Source organism: Alligator mississippiensis, chromosome 9, assembly GCF_030867095.1.
Source record: "Alligator mississippiensis isolate rAllMis1 chromosome 9, rAllMis1, whole genome shotgun sequence".
NCBI lineage: Eukaryota > Metazoa > Chordata > Crocodylia > Alligatoridae > Alligator > Alligator mississippiensis.
The window spans coordinates 49636298-49658040 of record NC_081832.1 but is presented as its reverse complement, the minus strand read 5'-3'; the positions used below and the strand labels follow the sequence as shown (position 1 = coordinate 49658040).

General features: G+C 44.5%; 1 non-coding gene across 1 annotated transcript; it reads left to right on the top strand.

Moving 5' to 3' along the window:
- The first annotated feature begins 4049 nt into the window (after positions 1-4049).
- On the top strand, positions 4050-21737 carry LOC106738065 (hypothetical protein). Its single transcript, XR_002090119.2, has 3 exons — positions 4050-4277; positions 5247-5324; positions 21513-21737. It is a non-coding gene; the product is annotated as a hypothetical protein (transcript).
- The last annotated feature ends 6 nt before the right edge of the window (positions 21738-21743 follow it).

Below are 21743 nucleotides of genomic sequence, written 5' to 3'. Positions count from 1 at the left end.
TTAGCAGTGTTCTGTTGCTGAAATTACTTAATCATTCACTTACTACCAGGATATGAAAACATAAAGTAAGACATAACCTAAAGAATTTTCCACCCCTGCTAATTAGTGACCATAAATAAAGCTGTCCCATTTTTTCTTGGGCACCAACTCTCTACAGACCCTTCCACTCAGGTGCTTTTTCATAAGCAGGATCTTATTCCTCATTCTTCTAGATTGTCAATTTCCCAAGTCAATGGTTTCATGGCTTTTTATGAACATAGTTGCTTGTCAGGCCATGTGCACTTCTGCTGACTTTTTTAGTTTACTCCAGCATTATAGGGACACACATGTAGATGCACGATGTTTACTATGCAGCTAATTAGTCAACTGCTCAGTAAATGTCTTGTGTAGACATGCCCAGTAACTAGCTGAAAAAAGACCAATTCTCCTCAGCTGCATGCAGTGAATGCAATTATAGAGCCTCACCACTAGGTGTGAGAGGCAGGTTATAGCTTGTTTGCCTTGAATAAACAAGCACCCTTGAATGAAATTCACTGGGAAAGCAAACACCAGTGTAGTTACATGTTATGCTTTACACTTGGGTGTAATTTCATATATACGGGCACTTAAAACATGAGGGTGTGTGCATTAAAGCTTGTTAACTTGTATTAAGTGCCTTCTGAGCATCTCTAAATTACGCCATTTCCAAACGAAGGTTAACTGAGCTGCGCTACCTAGTTTGTATGTGACTTCAGTCTGCTCTACAGCGATAAAATGAGCAATTTGCAGTCTTTCATCATCCCAGCTCCCCTTCTACCCAGAGGAGGGATACAGCCTAGCTGTCCTGGCTTCTAGCCACACCTCTGGTTGCCAGCCCTCTAAGGGCAAATCAGATCTTGTGCAGGTAATAAAGAGTATTAATTATTAACATGGGACTGATCCCAATATTTTTGAACTTTAACACCACTTCACATTCCACAGATTGTGTGGTCCAAGTGTACTATGTAACTTCACCCTTAGTTTGTAATAAGCTACCCCCAATTAAAGTAACTTGCCTCACCTTGCCTTGCTGTGCTTTGCTTTATATTGTAAAAGAGACGCTTCATAGTGAGACTGTGTTTTGTGCACCCACTGTATGCTCCATCTTATCATATTGTGTATCTGCACCCTAGGTAACAGAACCTTATACAGTAGCTAAATTATTTGGCTCTTTATGACCTATAGAGCATCCAAATTTCTTAGTGAGCATAATGGTAAGGTATGTAGGTAAATGTCCATACTCTCTAGCACAGTGATGCTCAACCTTTTGGCCCTGTGATCCAGATAAGTGGCACAGCTCCAGTTTGCGGGCCAGATCAAGCCCTATATACTGGAATTGGGTCCTGGAGCCCAGTACTGCCCGCTCCCTGCCACACATCCTGGGATGACATGGTGCTCTGGGCCAGATCTGGACCACCAGCGAGGTGTTGAGCTCCCCTTGTCTGACACATCAGGGTATGAAGAAGTAGATATTAGATATAGCCACAGACTATGATGACATACCTCATGTGAATTTTATCTGTTAAAAAAAAACAAAAACATTCTATCTGGTTTGTAGAGATCTTGCAGGCTAGGGACAGAAGTAACACATAAGTGATCAGAAACTCATTTAAACCTGTAACAGAACAGAAGTTCAGTGCACATAAACGACTTTCAAAATTACCAAAACCAGTTTAATATAAACCTAGATGGATGTAGTATCAGACTTAACTGATTTAGGTCAAACTGGTTTATGGAACTTCTGTCCCAGATCCCTTTCTGGTTCACGTTAACTCACAGTCCCTCAGCAGCCCAGGATGCTTTGCAGCCCTGGGCTATGCTGCCTGCTCCAGTGGAGCAGGGGATGCCTCATCCCTTTTCTCTTTAGCCTGCTTCCTATCTGTGTCCATCAGCCCATAAGGCCATGGCAGCATGGGAACAGACCCCCAGCAACCCTTGCCTGGGTCTACTAAATACATGGGGGAGGGAATGCCCCTGTGGTGGGAACTTTTCAGACCCTGGCAGCCCTCTCCCCTCCCCTTTCCCAGCTGCTGATTACTTCAGTGGCTGTCACAGGAGAGAGGAGAAGAAGCCTCCAGGCAACATGCTTGCCCATGCAGCCCAGCATGGGGGCACCAGGGAGCCCCTGCCTTGGGTGGCTTCCCCTCACCCCAGCCCAGGGTCTCCCAGCCCAGGGCAGCCCTAGGGAGCTGAGAGGAATTCTTCCTCTCCTCAGCTGCTTGCCTTAGCCCCTTCAAGTCCCAGGCAGCTTCAGGAAGCAGAGAGAAAGTCTCCTGCTCCTGTGCAGCCACTTTTGCCTTAGCTGCTGTAAGTCTTAGGCAAAAATAATGCAAGGGAGCAGAGGAATTTCCCTCCACTTTCTGGGCTCTCCCTGAGACTCGCAGCAGCTAAGGCAAGGAGTTGGGGAAGAGAAGACTTCTCCTCAGCTTCTTGGGACTGCCTAGAGCTTGGGGACCCTGGATTGGGGTGGGGGAACCCCCCCCCCCATGATGGGGGCTCTCCAGTGCTCCTATGCTGGGTTACATGGGCAAGCACCTAGCTGGGAGGACTTCTCCCTCCTTCCTGGTGCAACTGCTGAAGCAATCAGGAGCTGGGAAGTGTGTGGGGGGATGGAGAGAATTCCCCTCAGCTCCCCAGGGCTGCCTGGGCTGGGGAACCTAGGCTGGGGGAAACCTCCTGAGGGCAACACCCAGACATGGGGCTTCTTAACTCCCGGGGGGGGGGGGGGCAGCAGGAGTTTGGGGACACTTGGTTGAGTTGGCAATGTCCCACAGGCTGGGAGATGTGCTCTAGTGCCCCCTGCCTACTGGTCTGGGACAGTTGCAGGCCTCTCCCTGACTTTCCCAATTGAAAGCTGATTGTCAGTTCAGGTGGTTATCAGTTCAACCTATGCAGCTTAGGGAAAGCTGCCTAGATTGAATTGATTCAGCCTCAGGCTTTTTGACTGTCTGTACTTAGCCACAATGTCACAAAATACAGCTTTGGCCCACTGAAAATGTTTACCTGATTTCACCTGTTTAATTTTTACATAAGGAACAAAGAAACTAGTTCAAAAAAATTGAATGATAAAAATGAAAGCAATAATACACACACACACACACACACACACACACACAAATGTATCATTAATGGCTGCTTACAAACATTAAAAATAAACAAGAAAAGGCACTTTACTTTAAACTCAGTGTGCTCCTGCACCAAGCCCAGCACATGCCCAGAAGAGGCATTGTGTTAGTCAGACCTGGCTCACCCAACATCTGTATAGATTGGGTGCTTTAGTGGGGCTTTTTTGGAGCATTTCTCTAATAGCTGATTGAATCAGCTATTAAATAAAAGTGCCAAAAGCCATACTGAAGCATCTGATCTATACAGACGCTGCGGAGCCGGGTCAAACTAGTGCACTGCTTCTTCTGGTAAAGCGAGTTTTTTTTTAAATCTTTTAATCTCTGTAAACAGCCAATCTGACCAACTAAACCAAATTCTGAAGAGAAGCAAAACTTTAGCTTCGGTTTTACAATGTCATATTTATTTACCACGAATTCATTGTGGGAATTGTTTCCTTCTTCTGCATTATTGTATTAGAAATATTATCAAGGATATTGCTAATAATTACTGTATTTATATTCAAAGTTTAGGTTGTGTGGAGACCTTAATTGTAACATGAAAAAGCATTTAGTATAACATGAAGAAGCATTTAGTACATGCTTAGATTTCCTTTGGTGTTTATCATTAAAATTCAGAATACTGGGAAAATACTATTGACACCATTAAGTTAGCTTGTGTGTCAGCCAGATTTCTGAGTTGTTAATGAGATCTTCTGTACTTCTTTGCAGGGAGTCAAGGCTTGTGTGAAGTATTCAATCTAATCCATTGGTGTATGTAAATCACAGTCTCCCAGATTGGGCCTCACATTACAAGGTTATTCCTTGTTTGTTTGTTTTTTCCAGTGGTGACCTGAATCCATCATGCCGTGTCTTGATGTTAAAAGGTTTATACTGGGAGGGTGTAACTTAAACACCACTGGGTGGTACGGTACTGATTAATTCCCTGGAGGTTTTGAACTTTTTCATAAAATGATCTGGTAGACCATAAAAGATGAAACTCACAGCGTGCTCTTTTTGATAAGGTTCTTTTTATTAGGTATCTATCTCACTTTTTACATTTTTTTCTCTAGTTTCTTAGGTATCATGCATTCAGGGGTGGAGGAAATGACAGAAGCCTGTTCCCTAAGCTACTGATCAAAGACTTCTACAGTGGAGGTAAGTATAATATCCAATACCTCTCTCAAAGCATCCCAAAATAAACTCAGGTAAGATCAATAAAAATAAGTTTTGAGTCCTTTGGGCTCAATGAGCCTGATTTTTTTTAAAGGTATAAGTCCAACAAAAAACATGTCTTCTTCTTTAAGCATACTAAACGGTGTAGGGCTTATTGTCTTTATGATTCACCTTTCTAATGATGCTCCTGCCTGGCCCTATCTAGTTATACTGAAAAAAAATAAGAAGCATTTTACTTGTCACTGTGAGGCTCAGTCACCTCTTCCTGGCTAGCCCTCTGGTTTCTGCAGTTGCATCTTCTCCCAGATCATGCTCCCGGCAATGCTTCTTCAACCGGTATCTCCCGGCTCGATGCTCTTCTCTCTCTTCCCCAGCCAGATGACAGCTGACTCCTCCTCACCCGCACTGTCCCAATTGACTCTCCTCATGTTTCCCCATGTCCCGGCCCCTCTCTTGTTTTCATCCAGGTCTCTCCCCTCCTTCCTCTCCCTCTGGGACCACTCTATCTTCATTGAGTAGCTGCTCCGGAAATGAGGCTCCCTCTTTTCTTTCACTGGTTCCTACCAGTTTTTGGTTTGTGCCGTCACCGGCTCTTTCTCATCATGACAGCTTAATTAGATGTCTATTTTAAAGGATTCTTTTCTGTGTAGTTACTCGTGAGCTAAGCGAGTTCTCATATTGAAAACCTTGCATAACTAAACAGTAATGTGAGGTACTGCATTGCCATCCATCAGAGACAACTAAGTATTATGTCTCTATTTCTATTACATCTGTATAGATGGATTGTATCCTTTTCCTCACTTATAAACTCATCTCTTCTATTACTCCTTTAAAAGTGTTTAATATTAATACTAGCAGTTGTACCTCAAACACTGATATCACTTATATTTTAATGCTATGAATTGAGTAACATGTTAAAAATTGAATACTTTTTATTCTCCCTTGTAATAGGCTTGCCTCTGTTGAGTTGCTTAAGTAACACTATTGTTGTACCTGTGAAGAATCCAAAATGCAAGAGGATCTACTAAGGTAAGAACTAAAATCTTAACTTTTGGGATTGAGTAAATGCTAATAAATTTTTCATAACTTTATACTTGTTCCATACTAAATTATTCTGGGTAGTCATATCCCAAGCTGACAGAGAGAAACTGCAGAAAGACTAAACTAAGGAACTGGGCAAAAAAAAAGTCAGATGAACTTTGTTCATTCCCACTGTTGACAATGCAGTGGGAATTTGCACAAACGACTATGCAGGAGTATAAGAGTATTGCTCAGACATGCAGGGATGAAATCAGGAAGGCCAAAGCACAATCGGAGTTGCAGCTAGCAAGAGATGTGAAGGGTAACAAGTATTGGAGTACTAAGAAAACCCCCCCTGTTGTGTGTAGGGTTTTTGGTTGTACCCATGGTGGTGTAAGCACATAGGCAGGCAAGGTTTTTTGGGTACATATGATATTTTTTATTTTTAGATGTGATATATTTTATATTTCCTTTTGGCCTTTTTCCCCCTGCTTTCTTCCCCTCCTTCCCCTGCTTTACCATTTGTTTCTCCTTTCTACCTATTTATATTTTCATTACATCCATTCACACTTTGAGCTTCTCTCATTCTTGTTTTCCTGATTTCCAACTATTTTCTTTTTCACTGACAGCTTCTTTTCCACCTTATATTCTATCACTAGAATGTCTCCTTTTCAGCCTTTTTCCCCCTGCTCTCTTCTCCCTCCCCTCTCTGCTTTACCTTTTGTCTTTCTAATTTCTACCTTTTTACATTCTCACTGACATCCTGCCACACTTCTAGCTTCTTGCATTTCTTGGAGTCTCAGAACAGCAGAGACTCCCTATGCCTGAAGAAGGGTTACTGTGCCTGAAAGCTTGCTAAGAACTTTTTACCAACTACTCAGTTGGTCTAAAAAAAGATATTGCATCTACTCAAAGAAACTTGCTTGCTATGTGTAGGTTCTCCTGATTAACATATGCCTGTGTTTCATGAACTAGGTGATCACTAGGGCTATGCCAAATTTTGGCAGGCATTGCGTTTCATTTCATATTTGGGTGTTTTGGTGGCCAAAACAGCAAATCCAAAATGAAATGCAAGGCTCCGAAACAGCTCTGAAATGAAATGGGCCATCCAAAACGTTTCAGAAATGTTTTGAAACTATTTGGATGTTTCCGAAACATCTGAAATGTTTTAGAAGTTTCCGTAACATCTGAAATGTTTTGGATGTTTTGAGCTGTTTCAGAGCTGTTTCGGTGGTGGGTTTGCAGGGAAATAGAAATTAAGAGGGAGAGGGAGGAGTGGGGGGAGGACTGCTCTGATATTGTCATCTATAGTTGACCAGTGACAGCAATCTGTCCCTGTGGTCACCTTCCAATCCCAGTGCTCTGGGGGAGGGACAGAGAAGCAGCAAAAGGCTGTTTGTGAACTGAGTCTGCCATTTTGCAGCTGCATCTGTCTGTGTCTGCAGCAGGAGCAGCAGAAACTGAGAGCAGTATCTGTAAGCTTGCAGCTTGGTAGTGCCATGCTACCAAGTTGTAGCCATAGCCAATCCTTTCCTATTTATTTACCCTTGTCTAACCTTCCCCTAAAATCCTGCTATTTGTTCTTATTTTTTCCACCCCCAAAGAAAAAAGAAAGCAGTGTTTTGCCTGGTAGTGACTTACTACAGTGCACTGCAGGGAAAACACTCAATACACATACATTTATTACACACACACTCACACAGATGCACATTTTTTTCCAGCACACAAAATATGAAGCGTGCTGGAAAGGCAGGTGCCAGGTCTTCTGGCTGGGGAAAAAACCCCACCCACCAATTAGACTCAGCCTCTTTCCTAGCAAACATGAGGCTTCTGGTGCGGGTGGCAGCAAGGAGGTGGGACCAGTGCCTGCATCTGCACTCCCTCCAATAACACCAGTCATAATAATAACCCCCAGCACCACCAGCATGACAATCTTCTCCACCTCCATTTCAGTTCCCAGCCTGAGCCTTCCAGTGCCAGAGGAGGAGCTGGATCTGGAAGCAGGGGATCCAAGCACCCTAGCAAAAGAAATTCTGGGGACCGAGAAGGAATCTGAGTTTGTGCTCCACTCCTCTCCACGTTCCCCTAGAGCCAGGTCTCCTTCCCCAGAAGGCAGTTTGGAGGAGTTTGAGGTTCAGGTTGATGTTGAGGTTGTGGAGGCAAGTGGTTCAGCTGAGTCAGCTGTTCCTGTTGTTGTGCCTTTGCCTGCTGAGGAGGGGGATCAGGCAGGATCTGCACCTGCACCCCAGAAGCAAGGGGGTAATGTAGTGTGGGATCATTTTGAGGTGGTAGATGATCCCAGGTTTGCTATCTGCCTGCACTGCCAATGTAAGACCAGCCAGGGCAAGGAGGAGAAACACTACACTACCAGAGGGATGCTGATGCATCTCTGGAGGCACCACCCCCTTGCCCTTCCTTCTCCTCAGTCAGGCACCAGCGGGAGTGTGCCCAAAAAGAAGTACCCCTCTCACTCCATAGCACCCATCCCCCCAAAGCAGAGGCAGGCCACCCTGGAACAGTGGGGGAAAGGTGAGCACACAGGACGGCATGTTGCAAAGACAAGTGAGATCACCCAGATCAGCGGGGAGATGCTTGCTCTGGATGGCCATCCTTTCTCCCTAGTTGAGTGACCAGGGTTCAGGTGGCTCATGGTACTCATGGCCCCATCCTACCAAGTGCCCGCATGCACCACCCTCAGCAGAATGGTGGTGCCCTCCCTGTATAAGGCATGCAGGGAGTACTTGAGGGAGGAGCTGTGCAAGGCAGATCCGCAGGTGGGCTTGTTCTTCACCTCGGACATCTGGATCAGCCAGGGTGGAGATCATGCCTACCTCTCCCTCACAGGGCACTGGTGCCCTGAGTCAGGCCATTGGTGGGCTCTTCTTCAAGCCAAGGTGATGGATGAGTCCCACATGGCAATGGAGATCATGGGAGCCATGAACCACATCACGCAGGGGTGGCTCATTGGGCAGGGTGAGCTCACCCACGGGTTCATGTTCACCGACAATGAGGCCAACATGGTCAAGGCGGTCCATGATGCCAAGATTGTTGGCATCTGCTGTGTGGTACACAAGTTCTACCTCATAGTCAGGGACACCTTGGAGGGGGACAGGGCTGCCGGTGACGGTGCTGTCACAAACAGCCAGCTCATTTCAAAGTGCAGGAAGGTGGTGGGCTACTTCCACTGCAGCATCAAGCGGGGAAAGATGCTGCATGACAAACAAGCAGAACTGAGTTTTCCACAGCAGAAAATCATCCAGGATGTGGAGTTCAGTGGAACTCCACATACCTCATACTGGAATGGCTAGTGGAGCAACAGAAGGCCATCCATGAGATGGCCTTGGTCGCGGAGATTGGATTCAGTGGCCTGCTTAACAAAACAGTGTGGGATACCATCTCTCAGATCTTGGTGGTCCTCAAGCCATTCCTCAAGGCCACTGAGACCCTCAGCACTGGCAATGCCCTCCTTAGCCAGGTGGTCCCCATAGTGAGGGAACCTGAGAGCAAAATAGAGAAGTTCCAGGTGCTCTATGTTCCTGGCTAGGGCAAACCGCTGTCACCAGAGGTGCAGGCACTGGTGAAGCAGCTGAAGGAGGGCATCAAGAAATGGCTGGATCCATTACGGTCCAGTACAGTCCACGTGCTGGTGGCCATGTGTGACCGGAGGGTGAAGGGGAGTGCATGCACCAGCAAAACCCTGGATCACTGGATGAAGGTGTTGGTGAACAGAGTCCAAGAGGCAGAAGGGCACAGGTGGGGGGGCATGGAAGAGGGGGATTCACTTTCCCATGCCAGCACTCCCAGCAGCAGCCAGTTTCCTCCATGACAGGTGCTGCAAATGTGGACCAATGGCATGGCTTCAATAGTGGAGTCCAGATGCACCAGACCTCAGCATTGGGCAAGTAGCACCGGTGTCTCGATGGCTACCTATCTCACCAAGGACATGGAGCCACTGCACAGCAACCTCTTGGCCTATTGGGCAACCAGAGCCAGATGTGGCAGGATCTGGTCATGGTTGCCTAGGAACATCTGTCTTGTCTACCAACCAGTGTTCCCCAGCTCCACATGCATACGGAGTGAGTGCCACCCACCTCACTCCATCTGCACCTATTTCTGGGTGTTTTTTTTTAAACCATTTAATGGCCCGTTCTCAGAGTTGGAAGTGGCACTCACTGCATCACCAGCCAGCAGGGGAAGAACATCTCCCTGCTAAGCTCCTGTGCTAGGATGAACTTGGAGGTATGGGCTGGGCCTAAGGGAAAGGAGGAGACTCCAGGTCATGGGCATGACCTAAAACTGCACCCTGCATGGTGGGACTGCCAGTGGTGTGGCAACCCCAGGAAATACCAGGACAGAGGATCTCCCTGGTAAAAGGTGGGTAGGAGATGCCTTCAGCTACCACACCCATGCAGGGTACTGGCTGGGGAAAGCCCAGACACCTTAGATTTTTGAGAGGCCTGAGGCTTGCTGGTTGCAGTGGAATTGTGAGGCTGCAGGTGAGCTCAGCTTAGCTGCCTGGGATGCCATCTGCGAGGCATGGACTTTCAGGTTTAAAACCCTTCATCAGGCTGAGGAAGCATCTAGTTGATGTGTGTGTGCTCTGCTTGGATGGAAGAAATAGTAAAGAAGCCAGAGGCTGGCATGCAATGCAGACAAGAAAGCCATTCAGTGAAAATGGAAATGGAGGCATCAGGGAGTGAGAGACAGGCTGGGGTAGGGAGGAAGGGGGATGTAGCACGTAAAAGTGGAGAGGTACCTGGGGAGTCAAATGTCAGGCAGGTTGTAGTGTGTCATAAATCTAGTGTCTATATTGAGCCCAAAAGTTTCCGTATCTAGGAGGTTAATGAAGTGAAGTTCATAGGCCCGTCTGTGAAAAGTTATTTGTAAATTCCCTTTGAGGATCAGGACTGAGAGACTGGAGACAGAGTGGTTTTCTTGTAAGAAATGTATCCCCACACATAGTTGGCTATTCTTGTCTGTAATAGATTCTGGTGCGCAGTTTGCGGGGGTATTGGAGATAAGTCGCCAGGTTTTGTATTTCTTGTTATGTCATGGTCTGGATCCATTCAGTGTGTTTTGGACTGTAGGAAGTTGGCTTCTGGTGATGAGGTTAGCGAGGTTTGGTGTTTGTTTGAATTTACAAACCACTTCACAGATGTGCCTATGAACATCACTTCATCAACCTCCAAATACAGAAACTCATGGACTCGATATAGACATTGGATTTATGACACACTACAACCTGCCTGACATCTGGCTCCCCAGATAGCAGCAGGTACCGCTCCACTTTTACCTGCTACATCCCCCTTCCAACCCCACCTCCCCCCCAGTCTGTCCCTCACCCCCTGACTCCTCCATTTCCATTTTTACTGACTGGCTTTCTTGCTTGTATTGCAACCAGCTTCTGGCTTCTTTACTATTCCTTCCATCCAGGAAGAGCACACACACAACAACTAGATGCTTCCTCAGCCTAACAAAGGGATTTTAAACCTGAAAACCTGCAAAGAAGAATTTCTCCAACTATTCAGTTGGTCTAATAAAAAATATCAGAATGACCCTAAGAACCTTGTCTGGGCTATGTCCTTAGACCAACACAGCTACAACCTACCCTCCCTAACATACACAAGTGACACAAATTTTGCTTTCAGAAGTTTGAGGTGCGGCTTCACAGAAACCCCTGCATCACTCTTCCTGAAACCTGGCAGGCCTCCCTTATGCCTGCATGAGGGGCAATGTATGTGGCAGGACAGGTGCTAATGAGGGCAGTCACTTAATGCCCCACTCTCAGCTGGAGGCGGCAGTTTAGTTTCTCACCAGCCAGCTGGGGAAGAACATGTCCCTGCTGAGCTCCTGTGCCAGTAAGAACTTGGAGGTATAAGGGCTGGGGCTATATGGGGAGCAGGAGGGCCCACATCATCCTGGGCATGACCTAAAACTGCACCCTGCCAGGGTAGGGAGGCCTGGGTGGGACAGCCAGTGGTGTGGCAGCCCCAGGAAATGCCAGAACCGCGAACCTCCCTGGTGAAAGGTGGGTAGGAGCAAGAGGCACTTAATAACCTCCAGCCACTGCACCGTCCTGGCTGGGGAAAGCCCAGACCTGTCAGATCTTTGAGAGGCCTGAGGCTTACTGGTTGCAGTGAAGTTGTGAGGGTGAGAACAGGGGCTACCATGCCTGCAGTTTTCATCCCACTGCACCTTAACACACACACAAAGTCACAAATGTCATGAGTTTTGCTTGTCAGCACCTTGAGATACACTTTCCCGGAAACCCCTGTGCCTCTCTCCTTGAAACCTGGCATACTTTATGGCCTCAGAAGGAGCTACCATCCTTGGAGGTTTCATCTGAGTCAGGCAAGAAATGACAAAGTTATAGGCAGTTTTGTAATCCCCCATTATACCCTATGGCCGAAACACCGTTGAAATTCTGAAACAGTTTCAGCCAAAATGAAATGGGACAGTGATTCAAAACACCGAAGCAAATCACTGTCCCTCTGAAATGCCAAATCAAAAACCGAAATGAAACAGGTGTGTTGCCCAGCCCTAGTGATCACTACAAGCAAGTGCAAGGTAATGCACATGAGGAATAATAACCTCATCTATATTACAAAATGCTGAACTAGCTGTCACTACTCAGGAAAAAGACCTTGGAGTTATTGTAGGTAGTTCTCTAAAAACCTCAGCTCAGTGTGCAACAGCAACCAATAAAATGTTGGGTATAATTTTTTACATTGGTGTCAGAAGCGGACTGGCCAAGTTCTCCAATGACACCAAACTCTGGGGTAAAGCATCCACACCTGAGGACAGGAGGGTGATCCAGGCAGATCTTGACAGGCTCATGAAATGTGTGGACAAGAACCTGATGGTGTTCAGCACTGAAAAATGCAGGGTTCTCCATCTTGGGAGGAAAAACCTGCAGCATGCTTATAGGCTCGGCAGTGCTACTCTGGTTAGCACTACAGATGAAAGAGACTTGGGAGTCAAGATTGACCACAAGATGAACATGAGCCTTCAGTGTGATGCTGCAGCTAGTAAGGTGAGCAAAATGCTGGCTTGCATCCATAGATGCTTCTTAAGCAAATCCCAGGACGTCATTCTCCCATTGTATTCGGTCATAGTGAAGCCAAAGCTGAAGTACTGCATCCAGTTTTGGGCTCCACAATTCAAAAAGGATATGGAGAAGCTTGAGAGAGTGTAGAGGAGAGCCACATGCATGATCAGAGGTCAGGAAAACAGGCCTTATAAAGAGAGGCTGAGAGCCATGGGACGCTTCAGCCTGGAAAAGCTCAGGCTCAGGGGTGATCTGGTGGCCACCTATAAGTTTGTCTGGGGTGTTCACCAGGATCTGGAGGAACATCTGTTCACCAGAGCGACCCAAGGGATGACAAGATCAAACAGTCACAAACTCCCCCACAACTGATTCAGGCTGGACATAAGGAAGAACTTCTTTACTGTCCAAGCCCCCAAGGTTTGGAATAGACTGACGCCAAAGATGGTTCAAGCACCCACTTTGAATGCCTTCAGGAGACATTTGGATGCTTATCTTGTTGGGATCCTGTGATCCCTGCTGACTTCCTGCCTGTGGGGCAGGGGGCTGGACTCGATGATCCTCCGGGGTCCCTTCCAGCCCATGTGTCTATGAAATCTATGAATCATTAAGAAGGGAACTAAAAACAAAATGAAGATCATCAGCATCCCATTATGTATATCCATGGTGTGCCCACATCTTGGATACTGTGTTCTGTCATCTCAAAAAGGATGTAGTACAATTAGAAAAGGTACAAGAGAAGGGCAATCAAAATGACCAGGGGTATGAAGCAGTTGCCATACGAGGCGAGACTAAAAAGTCTAGGGCTTTTCAGTCTGGGAAGGAGATGGCTGAGGGGTTGGGGTGGGGCAGGTGGGTGTTGATACAAGTCTGTGAAATTATGCAGGGCATGGACAAAGTGAATTGAGAATGGTTGTTCACCAAGTCCTAGAATACTAGAACTAGAGGACACCCATAGTTAGGAGACTGGTTTAAAACTAACAAGAAAAAGTACTTTTTCATGCATTATGTACCTAACTTGTGGACCTCATTGGCATAGGAGACTGTAGAGGCAGATACTATATCCAGGTTCAAAAAGGTACTAGATACATTTAGGGACAGTAGATCTATTAATAACTGTTAAACAGAACAGCTGTAGATGTTTTCTCTGGCATCTCTAAAGCAATGATGGTGCATACTGGGAAGGATAATGAATGGGGAATAAATTATTTTAGATATACCTGGTTCAGTGTTCTTCCTCTAAAGCATCCACCCATGCCAGAGACAGCATACGGGGTCGGGTGAACCACTGGTCTGGCCCAGTATGGTACAGCTTATATTTTTATGTTTTAGCCAATGAATATCTCAGAAGCTAAGTCAGGAAGGAACTGGCTTCATACATTTTCTTCTCCAGTGAAAAAACAGATGGTAATAGACAAGGTTCAAAACCTTGTGCTAGGTTTAATGCAAAGACATTGGCGTACTTTGATAATTTCACAATTATAATAATGTACTACACTCTTAAGCCAAGCACAATTATGTTCTTGAGAGGAAGATATTCTAGTGGCTTTCTCTTTTACTCACTAATTTTACCATTCTAATTTTCTGAGATCATGTTACTTACTCACAGTGCATTATTTGGGAATCATGATAGTGTTTTATTTACACAGCATGGCTGTAATTGCAAAGATTAAATTATGATAGTATCTCTTTATTACATCCATCCCATTTTATGAAAACTCTGTATTACAGGGAAATGCTACAAAGTAAGTAACTGCAGAGAGAATTACTTCAGCATGTCATGTTATGCCTCTTCTTGGATATTCTATCATATCATAAAAGCAAGTGTTCAAACAATATGACCAGCCCAATTAAACATGTAATTTTAAAACAATACTAATATATTCTTGACTAGTGTATTACAACTTTGCTTATCTTATATTGTCAGTTTTATGTTTTTTAATGATACATATCCAGGTACTGATCTGTATAGATAAGTGAATGAAAAAATTGTGTAAAGAATGACAGAAGAAAAAGCTGGTACAAAATGCAATATTTCTACTCTGACTAACTATTAAGGTATGTGCCATGATATGGTTTTAAGCTAACAAGGCATTTAATGTACCAAATAATAAGCTTGAAACCAAAATTTGATGCACTGACTTAACTCAGTCACTTTACTATAATTGCTATGAAAATCTGGGCAAAAATGATAAAAAGGTTAATAAGTGAGTTATCAGGTTATCCTGGAATGCCTTCAACTCTCTTTGAAGCCTGCTGAAATGAAGTGGTCAGCATTTTCCAGGGGGCATTTTGTGGCCATAGTACTTTATAGGATTCAGTAATTCAGTAATTGTGGCTAGCTTGGATATTAACCTGAACTGAGGAGTATTTGAGTGTTTGGAATATTTGGTAACACACCGTTATGTTTGCTATGTATCAAATAAACCATAGGGAATGGCAATATTAACCCCGCAAGCCCATCATGTCTGATCAGGCATTGTGGATTTAAAATGTATTTGCATAAATAGAGTCCCAGGTGGGAGTTACACCTCCAGATATTATGAGTTGGGCCACTGCAGTAGAAGCAGAACTTCTGCTTTCCTAAGGTCTTCCCAGGTAAGACTCACAGCTATGATATAATCTTGCAACTTGTTACTGTAAATTTCCCCCAATTTTCTAACAATCTATTATATATATATTTACGTGTATATATATGTGTGTGTGTGTGTGTGTGTGTGTGTGTGTGTGTATTTTCACACACACACACATAATGCTATTACTGCAAGTTTTCTCCAATTTTCCTCCTATATATATTATATTCCTCATGTGTGTGTGTGTGTGTGTGTGAAAATTGGAGGAAACTTACAGTAACAGCATTATGTATATACTTTCTGACCGAAATATATATAAATTTAGGTTGGAAAATATATACATAATGCTGTTTCAGTAACAAGAGAAACTGCAAACCCAGTATGACTTTTCATTCTAATTTTACAATCAAAACCCTTAATTTAATTATTAGGATATCAACTTCCTTATCTATTCATAAAACTTCTGTTTTTCTTGAAAACATCTGGATAACTCCCTGGCTTGTGTGCATTACATATCCCCATCCTGGTTTGATCTGTAGCTTCAGAGCTTTGGAACTTTAGCTAAAATTGTAGAAGCTCATGTTTTTACTCTGGAGTTCCTGTTTCAGTCTCTAATGTACTGGCTAAGAGGACTTTGTCACATTTGCAAATGCCCAAAATTGCACAAGTTGCACTGCTTATGATTAATTGTCAGAAAATTCATCCTGGAACGAGTGGAAGTACATGGATAGCTATTTATGACTTTTCAGTTTTAAAAGTTTATCCAATCAGGGAACAATTATAATGCTATGATTTTTGGGATGCAATAAACCACATGAATAACAAATACCAAACAGTATTACAACAAACACCTAGCAAACAGATTTTAGCCTGAAAACTGATAGTTCAGGTTGTTCATATTCATACCAGCAAAATCAAGATCAAGTAGGAAACAATTTGTTGGCCTATAAATAAATAAAAATGGAACTAAACTGCTGATTAATAACTATAAGAATAATTCTGTAAATGTTAGTCTTCAGAACTAATCAAAATTCAGTCCTCCTTCTTCTCCACCAAACTCTGTATGGCATTGCCTTGTTGTGACTTCCAGGGATACTCCTACCAGTCCCATTGCTGTAGGTTCCTCAATGAGTAGAAACCAAATGGCCTTTATTGTCACTGTTACTTGGATCATTACACCAGCTGACAGCAGAGATAAATGCCAGAGTACATACAATCCAAAGCTCTTCTGCAGAAATAAAGATGTATACATACCTCATTCCTTGTTCCATAGATTCATAGATTCATTCCATCCAATCACACATACACATAGCTAGATGCTGTTCTTTTCTCTTATGTGTCAGTGTCTCATAAACTTCCAGGTCATTCAGAAAGCTATAATTTGATTGAAGAAATACTCAATAGAATGTATTTACTACCATTTAAGACTTTGGCACCTCTCAGTCCTCTTAGGTTGCTCCCTACATTCCTGCTACACTCCAGGATGAGTCTCCATAATCAAGAAATCCTTAGGATGATAGGAAATACCCCAAACCAAGATGGCCAACATGCATAATAACCAATGAAGAATGGCTCCCACTATGCTAGAAACTTTTAAGAAAAGAAATCTTACTGTCTTACTACTGGGGAGGTTTCCCACACAGAATATACTTTATCTACTATTAATCACTGTGAACAGAAGTATAATTGGCAAGTACTGTGCCCTGGGCAGTGGCAGGGCAGGGTGCAGGGGCAATGGCTGAAGGCAAAGCCAGCCTTAGGGAAAATGGTACACTGGGGAAACTTGTATTTTAGTGTCCCCCTCTGCCACTCCCCTCAACAAGTCAGTGGCACTGCAGGCAGAGGTAGGTGGGCAGCAGCATGGGGCAGGTGTCGGTGGGGAGGCATAGCCACCCACACTACCTTGCCCAGTATTTCCTGAGCAGTGGCTGGGCAGTGTGGGTGGCTTTTTTCCCCACACTGACGCATGTGTTGAACAACCAACAAACCCACTGATTTTCAGCAGCAGGAAAAGGTTGCATCTCCTCCCCTGTTGCAGCGAACCTCTGGCTGCTTCTACATCTTGTGCAGTTGCTGCTGCTCTGTCCTCCCCGCTGCCGGAGCCACAGCCACAGCCACAGCAAGCAAGATATGGAGCAAGATATGTACAGGGTGGAGGGGGGATGGGAAAGTGAGGCACCCCACACCAGCTCCATTCTGACTCCCCCACCCCATTACCCATTGCAAAGGGCTTATGCCTCACTTGCCCACCCATCACTGTTCATCTGAATCCTGTGAATAAACTATAACTCCTTTGCCTGAATTGACTTGCAAAGTAGTGAAGTTATTTCTGTCTTATCTAACATTGTGAGGTTGTTGTACAGTAAATAGAAAATATTGTCATTGGGTAGTTTCATTTGACACTATACCTGTCTTTAATAATGGCATATGCATGTCTTAAAAGACGTATGGAATATTTACACATTTAATGTAACACCTTTTTAGTCTAAATTTCCATGGCCCTAAATTGAAAAGTACTCTTTAAAAATTAAAGGAAGTCCATCGTCTATCTCTGGTAATGTTGAGTCATCCATAAAAAAATATGTGCTTTTACTCTTGATACTGCTTAAAAATATATATTTTTACATAAAAAAGAGTTGGCTACAATGTGATATCATCAAATATCTCTAATATAATTAGACAGAGGTAAAAAAGAAAATAAAATTGAAACTCTGATTTTAAAGCATGATGCCCTGGGTTTAAAAACCACAGCATTGACAAGACAATAAGTCTAGCAGTAGGAGGAGGAAAGACTCCAGACAGTCGTAAACTTTTTCCACTTAGTACCCACCACACATTATGATTGTGCCTTATTTGAGCAGGTCACTTAGAAGGCAAAGCAGATTCTCAAGTATACCTCATCATTTATTTTATTGAATAATTCTATTATGTTTCAGTTTCCTCACACAGCGTTAATATCCAAACTGGCAAAAACAACAGTCAAGAATGTAATTATTCAAGAAAGCTTTTGATGAACAAGTGAAAGATATAGCATGATCTAAACAATTTGTTTTCTAAATATGAGCATTTATATCAAGAATCCATAAAAGCAACATAAGCATTGATATTTTGCTGTTTAATTATTCTTAAAACTGAATAAACTTCCTCAGATCCTGAATTGTTTAAAAACTAAATCAGTTATGTAGTCTTTGTGAATGTTTTGAGTCCCCATAAAGTAATCCTGCTGGGTATTGCATAGTAATATCCTCATGCAGTATTAACTATTTTTTTAGAGACAGGCCCATTACTTTAAACCAGGGGTGGGCAATTATTTTGGGTGGAGGGCCACTTACCCAGTTTTGGCAGGCTGTCGAAGGCCGTATGGGTAGCCCGGCCCCTTAACAGGGGCCACACCCCTTGACAGGTGCCCTGCCCCCTGGTCACCATCTTGGGACCAATGTCCCAGGGCCAGCAGCAGTGGGGCCCAAAGTGGGGCATAGGCTGGCAGGGGTCTGTGGAGCTGGGCTGGGCTGCACCAGCAGGGAGAGGGGGAGTTGACCCAGCTCCATAGAGCCCTTGACAGCTGGGGCCCCGTGCTCCTGCCACCCTGCTCTGGGCCCCACTGGCCCTGACCCCGGGGCACTGGTGTGGGCCCCGTGCTCCCACTGGCTTCCTGTCCACTCACACCCAGTGCCCCCCAGCCCCACAGTACAGGCGGGGGGCAGCACACAGCTCCAACCCCCTGCTCACCAGAAGGGAAGAAGCTGGTGCTAAGCTCAGGGAAAAGTGGCCCCTCACCCACCCTATGGCTAGCACTCCCTGCTGCAGGCACTCGCAGCCCACACAGGGCTGTCTGGAGCAGGTACAAGCAGTCCCAGGTGGGCTATGAGTGGATGCAGCACAGGGCACCGGCTACATGGCGAGCGGCCGCTCTTCCCCACACTCAGCACCAGCTTGTAACCCACCCCGCTGCCAGCCTGGCAATGGGGCCGGGTTACACGGTGGTGCTGAGTGTAGGGGGGAAACAGCCCCTTGCCCACCCCATGCCTGGTGCCCCACATTGCAGCCGCTCACAGCCCGCCTGGGGCTGCCTGTGCCTGCTCCAGACAGCCCCTCATGGGCTGCAAGTGGCTGCAGCAGGGAGCGCCAGCCATGAGACAGGTGAGGGGCCACTTTTCTCCATGCAGGGAAGGAGCCCAGGAAAAAGCTGAGCATGGGTCGGAGGGGGAAAGTGGCCCCTCCCCCGCCCCATGGCTGGCACTCCCTGCTGCAGCCACTTGCAGCCCACATGGGGCTGTCCAGAGCGGGCACAGGCAGCCCCGTGTGGGCTGCAAGCAGTTGCAGCACAGGGTGCTGGCCATGGGGTGGGGGAGGGGCCGCTTTCCCACCCCCACACTCCTTCCCTGCCCGGGGTCCCCCCGCCCTTCTCACCCCACACTTACCTGCAGTTCTGGCATGGGGCACCCATGTGCTCCCAGGCCAGAAGCCCTAGCTGGGGCTTCCAGTTGGGGGGAGGCGGGGCCAGGTGGGCCCCACTGTTGTTGGAGCCCGCCGGGGTTCCCTTGGGTCCTACTACCCTTGGTTCCTGTCATTTTTGACAGGAACCAAGGGCAGAGAAATATTAATTTTCTACATTTTTAGTGGCCCCGTGGGCCAGATAGAATGGCCTCGCGAGCTGCATCTGGTCCGTGGGCCGTATTTTCCCCACCCCTGCTTTAAATAGTGTTAGTTTGAGGGTGGTTGTTTAACAAAACTCCATGACCCCTAGAAAAGTCCCTCTGGTCCACTGGTAAATGGCATGCCTAAAACACAGATTGCACAGATAAATATACTGGTGTCAAAAGTTTCCAAAATATACAGAAGAGAAATTAGCTATAATTTAAAAAAATGGTTATTCAGACATACAAGTCATTCTTATTTAAAAACTGCAATAGCTTCTCATGATACTGATTTCTGGTGCTGTTATCTCAATGCAGCTTCAAATGTGCTTTCTGAAGCCATACTATTAAAAAAATACTCACTACCATTTTCTCTCCATTCCCTGATCTTATTTGCAATATTAGTAAAGACCCTTGCCTTTGAAACAGACTGATCTGTTTATTCACACTTTTTTCTTAAATGCTGCCTCGTAGTTATAAGAGCCACTTTAAGAGAAAACTCTAACTTGGAATAGTACCAGTGTCTGCATTTTAAAGATTGATAAACACTTTTTGGCAAAATAAGCTTAACAAATAAAGAGGCAGCATTTAAGAGCATGTTCTATCTCACATTTCATTTATCACCGTATGTGACAGGCACTTCATATCTTACTAGTTTTGATAGCTTTTTGTTATTTATGGCATTCTGTTTTTTTCTCATTACGTGTGAAGGGTGATGGCAGGGTAGTTCTGTAAAGTGATATCCAGTTTTCTCTGCCTGCATTGTTAGCTGATTTACTTTATTATTCTAAATATTGAACCACAGAAGGTCCCTATTATTTCTAATTATTTTGTTTTTAAAGACCTCTTGGATAGTGAATCTTTCCTAAACTGAGATAAAGACATGTTGAGTAATCTGAATACTATGTTTTTTACAACTGAATGCGTTCATAGAAAGATTCTAGAGAGACAGCTTACCTCTCAGGATCTCATGCACAACCAGCTTGTCCAACTCTAAAATGTAGGTGAAGTAAATGACACCCACAGCTATCTGCACCTTTAAACCCAGGGGGTCTCCTTAATACAGGGTTGAGAATATGATTTGTAGACTCTTTATATTCTTATCATGCCTTTTGCACCTCATAAACAACATATCATAGAAGATGGCTAACATGCACTTAAAGTTGTGATTTCAGAATATGCATGTTAAAATATTGCCCATAACAACAAGCCAAAAAATATTTCAGTTTAAGTTTTAGGTAAACTTTGAGGCCTCTTTTCTCAGTAACTGAACAGCATGTGACTTCTCAGTCTTACTCTTTCCTTAAATGCAAAACAAAAAGAACCTACCATGTACTAACAATTCTCGAAGGTCACAGTCGACTTGATAGTAGCTGTAGCAAACTACTTCAGGATATTTTTTAAAAGGCATTTTTTTCAGAGATCTGAATATGTAAGTCCTTTTCTTGTACAGGAAAAACATTTGCTGACCCCATAGTTCTTGAAGTTTGAACTCCCATTTTATGATGGTTAAATGTTTCCCACATTTTTCTCTGGTTTATTTTATTAAATAATTGTATGTGTAAGAGTTCGCATGTAGTATGATAGGCTACATGGGTTGTGGGCTGCAACTGGAGGGAAAGTCCCAAGGAATTAAATAAACTGCTCAAACCTACTCCAGCTCTGTGAGTGACTCCCTCACTACCCCAAAAAGCAGAGTTTCCAGCCTTCACTTCTCCATCTCTCTGTGAGATAATTCTTTCTCAGACCACCTCGGTGCAACAAGGCAGGCAATTGCTCAATTTCACCACTGTTCAGTTCACAAGTGCTGTTGACTGCCAGCCGTAGCTCATCATCTTCCTTTTTTCATACACTATACTACCAAACTCATGCACCTGCCTGGAAAAAAATTGCCAGCTTCCTTAGATTTAATAATAAGAAGCTACCTTTTTTTTTCTTACAGATTCATAGAATTGACAAAACGAATTCACTGGCATTGGAGTCTCATGTGGACTGCTGAAGTTGAAAGACTGTCACAAAGGAATTAGTGTATGCATGAAGTATTTCCTGTTTTGCGTTTCTTATTTTCCAAAACATTTAGTCTGACATGTCTTCTCGCTATAGGTAGAGTGCAGCTCAACAGAAAGTGTGTTATATTTTAGGTTCCAATAAATTCATGAAGTGTTAAGAGTGT